The sequence below is a fragment of the Humulus lupulus genome, chromosome 5 (genome assembly GCF_963169125.1).
Source record: "Humulus lupulus chromosome 5, drHumLupu1.1, whole genome shotgun sequence".
NCBI lineage: Eukaryota > Viridiplantae > Streptophyta > Magnoliopsida > Rosales > Cannabaceae > Humulus > Humulus lupulus.
In genome coordinates, this window is record NC_084797.1 from 155,267,155 (window position 1) to 155,276,279 (window position 9,125).

The 9,125-nt window shown below is 38.0% G+C and overlaps 1 long non-coding RNA gene across 1 annotated transcript; it reads right to left on the minus strand.

The window, feature by feature from the left end:
* Window positions 1–1,995: 1,995 nt before the first annotated feature.
* LOC133780676 (uncharacterized) lies at window positions 1,996–5,206 on the minus strand. Its single transcript, XR_009869502.1, has 3 exons — window positions 4,907–5,206; window positions 3,292–3,357; window positions 1,996–2,240 (listed from the first exon to the last, which is right to left on the minus strand). It is a non-coding gene; the product is annotated as an uncharacterized LOC133780676 (long non-coding RNA).
* Between the last annotated feature and the right edge of the window lie 3,919 nt (window positions 5,207–9,125).

A 9,125-nucleotide genomic window follows, 5' to 3' on the forward strand; every position in this document is an offset into this window, starting at 1 on the left:
TCTTGAGTTCCTTCAATTCTGCAGGTGTCATTCGATAGGGTGCTTTAGTTATTGGTGTTGTTTCTAGTGCAAGTTTGATAACGAATTCAATTTCTCTATCTAGGGTAAGCCTTGAAATTCCTCGGGAAACACTTCCGAAAACTCACAAACGATATGAACATTCTCTAGTTTCAATGCTACCTCCTTGGATTTATCCACCACACTAACCAGATATGCTGAACACCCATGCTACATCATATTCCAAGCTTCCAGTGCCGATATTATGGGTGTACGAAAACCCGCCACTTCTCCCTTAAAATAAAATAGTTCTCATTCTTCTGCTCTGAACTCCATGGTCTTTTTTTAAAGTCAATCATCGCTCCATGTTTGGCTAACCAATCCATGCCAAGTATGGCATCATAGTGTGGTATGTCTAATTATATATGATCCGTTGAGCACTCCTTGCCCTCTATTGCTATAGGTGCTGATTGTAACCACCTAGTTGACAACATCATGTCTTTTGACGGTAACATTGTACTAAAACTATGCTCAAACAATTTACAAGGCATACCCAATTTATCAATCATAGTCATAGCAACATAAGAGTGAGTCACTCCAGAATCAATAAGGACTCTACACATCATACTAGAAATAGGGAGCTGACCTGTGACCACGGTGTTACTGTTGGCTGCTTCCTTTTAGGTCAATGCAAAAACCCTTGGTGGCACTAGGTTGCTATTACTACTCTGCCCTGCTTTCCACTGTTGTCAATCTTTCCTCATATGGCCTACCTGACTGCACTTGTAACATTTGTTGTTGTCGACCTGACATGTTCCCACATGTTGTCGTGAGCATTTAGGGTAGTTGGGGTGCTCAACTTTGTTGTTCTGGTGATACCTGCAGTTATGATCATTATTGTGACTGTTGCGATTGTTGTCGGGGTAATGACTATTGCGATTGATGTTATTTGTGGCTGGGGGTCTAGGCCTCTTGTCAGTGCCACTTTTTTTCCCTTCATTAGTTTTCCTTTTATTGCCCTCATAGAAGCCCTTGTTTCTGTTGGCCTCCCTTTTGGCAGCACTGTCCTTCCATATACGATCCTTCAAGTATTCCTCTTTGAGTGCCTTATCCAATACCTCAACATAACTGACCACCTCAACACTAGTCATCTTAACATCCCTAGAAATCATTGGCTTGAGTCCTCTCAGAAACCTTTGGACTCGCATGGCTTCGGTTGGTACCACTTCAGGTGCAAATCTAGCCAACCTATCGGATTTCTATGCATAGTAAGTAATGGAGAGGTTCCTATGAACTAAAGTCACAAACTCGTCCACCCTGGTTGCCAATACAACCGCATTGTAGTTCTTCTTGCCAAATGCCTAAACGAGGTCTTCCCGGGTTTTTTTATTCAAGTCATGAGTCTGTTTGACCACATCCCACCATATCCTTGCACCCAACTTGAGTAGGTGGGCTGCACATAAAATGCTCTGATGATGGTTCAACTCGATGTGATCAAAGATGGCCTCTACTATTCTCAACCAATCCTCTGCCACCATAGGGTCAGCTTTCCCTTCGAAGCTAGGTGGGGCTTGCTTTGTGAAGCGCTCATAGAATGGCTTAAATCCATAAGCAATAGGCAGTGGCACAGGTGGTGGTATTGGAGGCTAAGGTTGTGCCACTGGTACTTGGGGCACTTGGGGTACTTGCCTTGCTTGACCCAACTCCTCATCTCTCTGTCTTAGTTGTTCCCTCAACCTTGCTATCTCTGCAGCCAAATCCACAGTCGGTGCAGGTGGGGTTGCTGGTTGGGTTGATGGCATTCCCAAATAAGGAATTGTTGTGGCGTTAGATCTTATGGAGACACCTTTTCCTCGGCCTCTCCCTCTTCCCTTGCCTCCTCATCCTCTTGTCGACATTATGAGATTCAAAGCCACCAAAAGAAAATCATAAGAGAGGATAAATAAAAAATGGTTTGGTTTGTCACGACCCGGATTTTCAAGACTCGATAATGCGGAAATATAAATGTTTTCATTTAACAAAATGTCTCAAAAACCCATAGAAAAAAAAAAACTTTTTAAAAAGTCGTATGGCCATACTTAACATTTAGTTACAAACATGTTTTATAAAGAGTAGAGTGAGCCTAGTTTAGGAAAATTACACAACATTTCCAAAAATAAAACGGCTTCCCAAAAGGTCGGTCCACATGTACATTTGCAAGGAAGACTCCAGCGCTCACTGCTCTGCCTTGCCCTTGCTCTTACCTACAACATGAAACAACTAGGTAAGCGAAAACGCTTAGTAAGATCAACTTTCAAACAAAGCAGATAGAGAAATAGGGATCCGGACCCTACACAATCAATTTCAAGAGCGCTAAAGCGTCCTGGCAAACTTATGGTCATGCCTGATAACCAAGGATAAATTAATTCATATCTAGATAAAAATCCTGCACTCAGAAAAATCCCAGAACAAGCAGATATATTATATCACAGCTAATTCTTATCAACAATTATATCCCTGCACTCAGAAAATCCCAGAGCAAGCAGATATATTATATCACAACTATATCTTACCAACAATTATCTCCCTGCACTCAGAAAATCCCAGAGCAAGCAGATATATTATATCACAATATAATTCGAGACCAACGCTCGACAATTTCCAACAATTCATGCGTAACGCGCCCTCCAACATAATTGCTAATCTGTAAAAGAGAACCGAGTCTCCACACTAAGATCTAGCCAATAAATATTCTCATCAAGGATAACTATCGTGTTACCTAGGGCATCGCTACTTATTCAAGAGTGTAATCCAATTTACACGGTTTTACAGAGACTTCTATGTTAATCAGTGGTGCTGGTGAGCAGCTGCCCCTAGGGTGTTCAACCTCACTCAATCTTGGCAACCCCTAGTATCTCTAGGCACTCTCACGGAATGGCCAATATTCACGGCTGCTATCCGGGAATAACTTATCAGAGCACTTGCTCGGATTCTAACCGTCCAATGATTAAGTAAGTATGAGGGCCCCTAGGTCCCATTTATCTTGGCGCCCCTAGGTTTAACCAGCTTATCCTCATCTCATGGCCACTCGTCGCGGTAATGAACCGGACATAAATAAAATCAAGCAGTGTGACGGGGATCAACCGTCTAGGATATGACGGACTTCTACCGTTCATATTTTCTAAATCAGCACTCACTAGACTAACGTCTCTAAGCAACTTTCTATGACAGCCTATATATATGCATGTATCCCTATACTAACATACAAGACAATAATCATTTCATGTAGCAGCCATACAATATAAGTTGACTTACTTGGAGTCCTTAGCGCTCAGCAGGGTTTCACCCTCCAACGTTCAGTCCAGTTACGCTTAGCCAATACTGTAGTTATCCATACAGTATACTCGGATTAATTATGGCACTCATAATTCATTATTATTATTTTGGGCAGTTTGGTCATTTTAATAAAAGTCATTTGTAAGGATTTACAATCCTTATTTGGTTTTAAACCTATTAAGGAAAGTTATACAAAATATTCGAGACTAAACCCTAAGTCTCGGGGAGACCTATCCTAAGGTCTCGATACCTAGGCTCGGGTATCACAATGGTATTTCCCCACAACCCGCTAAAAATCTTACTCTTTCAAGGTATCGCTATTAACCCGCACTTTCGACTAGTAGGTTAAAATATGTAAGATTTTAGCCGGTATTATATCCAGAAAATACAAATAAATTCCTTAATTATTTTTAAAGAAAATAAACTCTTTAAATTTTCCTTTTTGTTTTCTTAAGGTTTTTAATATCAAAAAACCTTTTTAAGAAAAATTGCCTAATTTTTCTTAATTAGGAAAACCGTTATAAATTTCTCATCTTGACTAATTAATTTTCCAAAAGCAATTAATAAATTTTACTTACTAGGAAAATAATTTATTTAATTATTTTCTCAAAATATAGGGTTTTAAACCCTCTTTTAATTTATTAACTATTAATAAATTAAATCTCTTATTTTTAGAAAGAATAAAAACTCTTTAATAAAAATAATTCATTTAAAGTCAAAGGGATAATTTTAGTGAAAATATGATTTCAAGACTTACCAATTTATATCTTGAAATAAGCAAAATTTTACTTTTGACCTTATGTTCCAAAATCTCATTTTTACACTAAGTGTGAAAAACCTAATTTTTACATTTTTAACTACATACTTCGTTAGTTCATATCTTGAAATTTACTTACCCAATTGTTACCAAAATTTCCCAATTCCATTTTTGTTATGCCATTTAGGTCTTTGTAAAATATTAGGTCAAAATGAGCATTTTTTATTGGTGAAATCATTTTCCAACAATGAGGTAAAAAATGACCTTATTTTCAAGTCCTTATTTTTTCCAAACTTTGACAGTTAATAACTTTCAAACCGTTTAATATTTTCTTACCAAATTTTACAGTGGACTAATAGGTTATGCCAGAAATATGTCCACAAAATTTTAGAAAAACTGGGTTCATTTGCCCTATACAGTGGCTGTCCAAACTTGGTTCCGAAAATGAGAATACAAAAAAACAGTTTTTTACCTAAACTTTGAAATAGCATAACTTACTCATTTCTAAACATTTTTTAGTGTTTCAAAAGCTCAATTTTATGTACTCAATCTCAACAACATCACAGTACAATTTAATTTTACAAAAACAATATACAGTGGCTGCTTGACCCCTTGGAAGTCACAGCTCAAAACATGTTTGGTTTTAGGGTATCCTACAAAACCCTTGGGGGTTTTGGTTCCCATTTTCAAAAATCAATACACATGCATCATAAAAATTATTAAACAACTACCATAACCTTATTACATCATCAACAAGAAACTCTAAGCATTAGATATACAAAATAATGCTTAAAACTAAAAACCCTACAACAAAATCATCAAAAGTAAACTTTTTACCTCTTTGGTGTTCTTGCTTAAGGTTTGGACCTTCCTATAAGCTTTGACTCCTTCAAAACCTTTCAAAAACCTTAACAAACTTCCCCCAACAACATAGTCAATTAGCTATTTGAAACTCTATGCTTAAAACTTTACAAAAACCTAGATTAGTGAAAGTTTACCTTAGGGAAAATACTTCCTAGACCAAGACTTAGCCTCAAAGTTTCCTTGGTGTTCTTGGGCTTGAAAAATGGAGAGAACACTTTGAGAGGTCTTCAAAAAAGATGATAGTGAATGAGAGATGGAGAGTGATCGGTTCTTAGTGTGGGAATTGCTCACAATACTCTTCAAAATATCACAATGTACTTGAGTGCTTTTCTACCCACTTGCCCACTTGACCTCTTAATTAAATGGCATTTAAATTTTATAAAATTTGGGTTCACACCACTCTAAAATAGCACATGGCCAGCCACCATTTTCCATATATGTGACCATTAATTTTTTTTATTTATTTTTTATTTTTTTATAAAGGTTAATAAAGGTTTATAAGAAGAAAAGTCCAAATTGACTTTTGACACATTTTTTCACTCTTATTAAGTTTTAATCACCAAACTTAACATTAATTAATTAAATTAAATGTCTCTCACATTTAATTTAATTAATCACATAATAAAATTTAACCTAAGGTCCATTCATGGAATAAAATTCCCCAGACCGGCAAAATTAGGCATTTAACACAAAATGCCCTAAAATTTCCATTTTCTTTTAGGTTTATTATTTTTGACCAAACTTTAACTTTTATGAATGTATTTTATGCCCAAAATATAATTGCCATGATTTTTCGTTTTATTTTCCGAGATTTTTACCCGATCAGGGTTTTTGTGTCGGTCTAGGACCGAAAGTCTTATCTTGACTTTTAAAATCACAAAATTCATATTTTGGCTAGCAATAACTCATGGAATACTTACAAACAAAATATAATATTATTTAAAATAATATTCTTAACCCGGGGGAAAAATACCGACCCGAGTCGTTTAAAGGTACCCGAAAACGTAGGACGTTACCATACCTACAATTTATAAAGGTTTCGTCCTCGAAACTTAAAACAAATGAGGATACAGCTCCCTCATCTTGTCTTCTGTTTCCCAGGTTGCCTCTTCAATGCCATGGTTACACTACTGCACCTTTACCAATGGCACCGTCTTGTTCCTCAACACTTTTTCCTTTCGGTCTAGTATCATAACCGGTTTTTCCTCATAGACGAGCTGAGGATCCACGCTCAGCTGCTCATAGCTGATTACATGCGAGGGATCACGCATGTATTTTCTCAATAAGGATACATGAAACACGTCATGCACCTTAGACAGGGCGGGCGGAAGAGCTAAACGATAAGCTACTTCCCCGATCCTCTCTATGATTTCGAAAGGTCCAACGAACCTTGGGCTAAGCTTTCCTTTCTTCCCGAATTGCATAGCCGCTCGTAGCGGAGCTACCTTCAGCAGCACATTATCGCCAACCTCAAACACCAGGGGTCTCCTGCGTCTATCAGCATCTTTGCGTTGTCGATCAACCGAAGTTTGCAAGCGTTGCCTTATCCGTCGGATGTCCTCTGTAATCTGATCAACCTCATCCGATCCGAGAAACTTTCTTTCACCAGTCTCGTGCCAATGAATCGGTGATCGACATTTCCTTCCATACAACGCCTCATACGGAGCCATCTTGATGGAATCATGATAGCTATTATTGTAAGCGAACTCTATTAGTGGAAGCTTCTCATTCCATGACCCTTGAAAGTCGAGCACGCAGGCTCTTAGCATATCTTCCAGTGTCTGAATTGTTCGTTCACTTTGACCGTCTGTTTGCGGGAGGAAAGAAGTGCTAAACTTCAGTTTAGTACCCAGCCTCGTTTGGATTCTATTCCAGAATGTTGAGGTAAAATGCCCATCGCGATCTGATACGATGGAGTTGGGTACACCATGCAGTCTCATTATTTCTGCAATGTAAATATCCGCTAACTTATGTGCGCCATAAGTTACCTTGATCGGCAAGAAATGAGCAAACTTAGTCAGCCTATCCACGATAACCCAAATGGCATCGTGCCCCTTGGGAGTGGTTGGTAGACCTGTGACAAAGTCCATAGTGACCATCTCCCACTTCCATTCCGGAATTTCTAAGGGTTGTAACAATCCGCCTGGTCGTTGATGCTCGGCCTTTGTCTGCTGACAAGTCAAGCAGTGTGCCACATATTCTGCCGTCTCCTTTTTCATTCCAGGCCACCAAAATTCAAATATCCCATAAAGTGTTTATTAACCATAAATGAGAAGCCATCAGTTCTTAAGGGTTCTTACGAAAAGTCTCATCTTATTCGTTAAAATTTTATTGAAAGGAAATACAAGACGGACTCTAGTCCTCAATCGTGGACTGGTCCCCTGAGCTGTAGTCAAAGACGTCCTCTGAAATATTGAAGTAATCAGGAGCACTCACCAATGCCCTCATCCTAGCCATATCCCCTTCCATGTCAGCACTGTCTCAAAGCATTCCTCCATCCCTTCGTCATCATTCTTAACCATGACTGCCTCCAATCGGTGGAATTCATAATTATCTATGAGGTTGTAGATCTTGTATTCGATGATTTCAAACTCAAGGTCATCCTGAGCGACATCGTGCCATTCCATGGCCAACTAAAGGAGAGCCTGATGATATATTGATAGTGCCTCCCTTAACACCCAGTATTGTTATATGGGCCATAGCAATACCCCTCTTTTGTTCATCATTCCTTGAATACGATCGCAAACCAATGCCGTCGTTTTTAGTACATCAATCTTCCAATAGTTGTGATCCTCGTCGAGTTTAACCTTAGGTATCGCGCGAATCTCCTTGAGTAACCGTTTCTTAGTGGTTCTAATAATAGGAGGCATCTTTCTATACTGCAATTACAAACTACAAAATTTAAATGCGGAAAGAATAAAGATAACATATAGAACAAATACTTACAACGTGGTGAGGTGAGATTTTCCCATCTTTAGCGTGTATGGGGAGGGTCCTTGGAAGCCTGAATGACCTGACTCTGATAGAATTTGTAAAAGCGCCCTATTTTATTACTTTGTAAAACGTCTCCCATCTCATAAATATTTAGAAAATACCATTTAACCTATGAAATTCAGTGAGGCCTTGATAAAACTTGCAAGTTGGGTCCAATAATTTAAAATAAAAATAAAGTGTTCTTATGCATCATTTAAAGAAAAATAAAATTTAAGTCTCATTGATAGGCTTAAAACTAAAGTCCATAACATAATTCTTTAAAACTCGACGCTTATGTCAATCATTTATTCGTTCATAGGATACCCCCACGCCATATACACCCAGACGTCAGAACTCCCCACATCACAGCGCGTGCCAAAGAAAAACCCTATTTACTACTTGAAAGGGGGAAAGTAAGGGGGTGAGCTAAAATCCCACTAAGGAAGAACAAACAAATACAACAATATTCAAGGAAACACAATAAGAACATATTCATATCGTAAAACTCATAGCATAGCATATCATACTATAGCTATATCATATTCCTTTCATAATCATATCGTATCACCTTCATAATAATAATCATACATCATAGCCACACATCATAACCATACATCATAATCACACTCTTTGTGATAATGGCATCGCTATTGTCCATGTCACATTTTAAGGTAACCAGTAAAAGCATAAAACTGAAAAGACCTCCTCTGTGAGGTAAATAGGATCTCAGGTCCTTGAATAACCTCGCTGCGTTCGTCCTATAAGTTACGTCATATCCTTAGTAACTCCTTTCTTGTGTCGCATTCAGTATGCTAGCAACCCTTTGATTTTTCATACAGCATACAAACACATGTTATCCATTTCACATCACAACAAAGGAAACACATGTTGCATTATTCACATCATAACATCTTAAGATAGAATTCTATATTTCATATTACATGGTCCATCATCATACATAGCACATCATTTTTCCTCATAACAAACCAATCTTACCATTTCATTGCATAAACATAAAAATTATATCAACTTCCTTACCTCAGGTCCGAGCAAAACAAAAATGAGAAAATCTTCACAATGAGCCTATAATCATAGTCAAACGTCGTCTCTTAGAATCACATAACAATACTCATGTCCAACGCATATACCCCACGTGTGCATGGGCCATGCACACGTGATACAAGTTGTTCAATAATTCCAAATAGACACATTTTCTTAC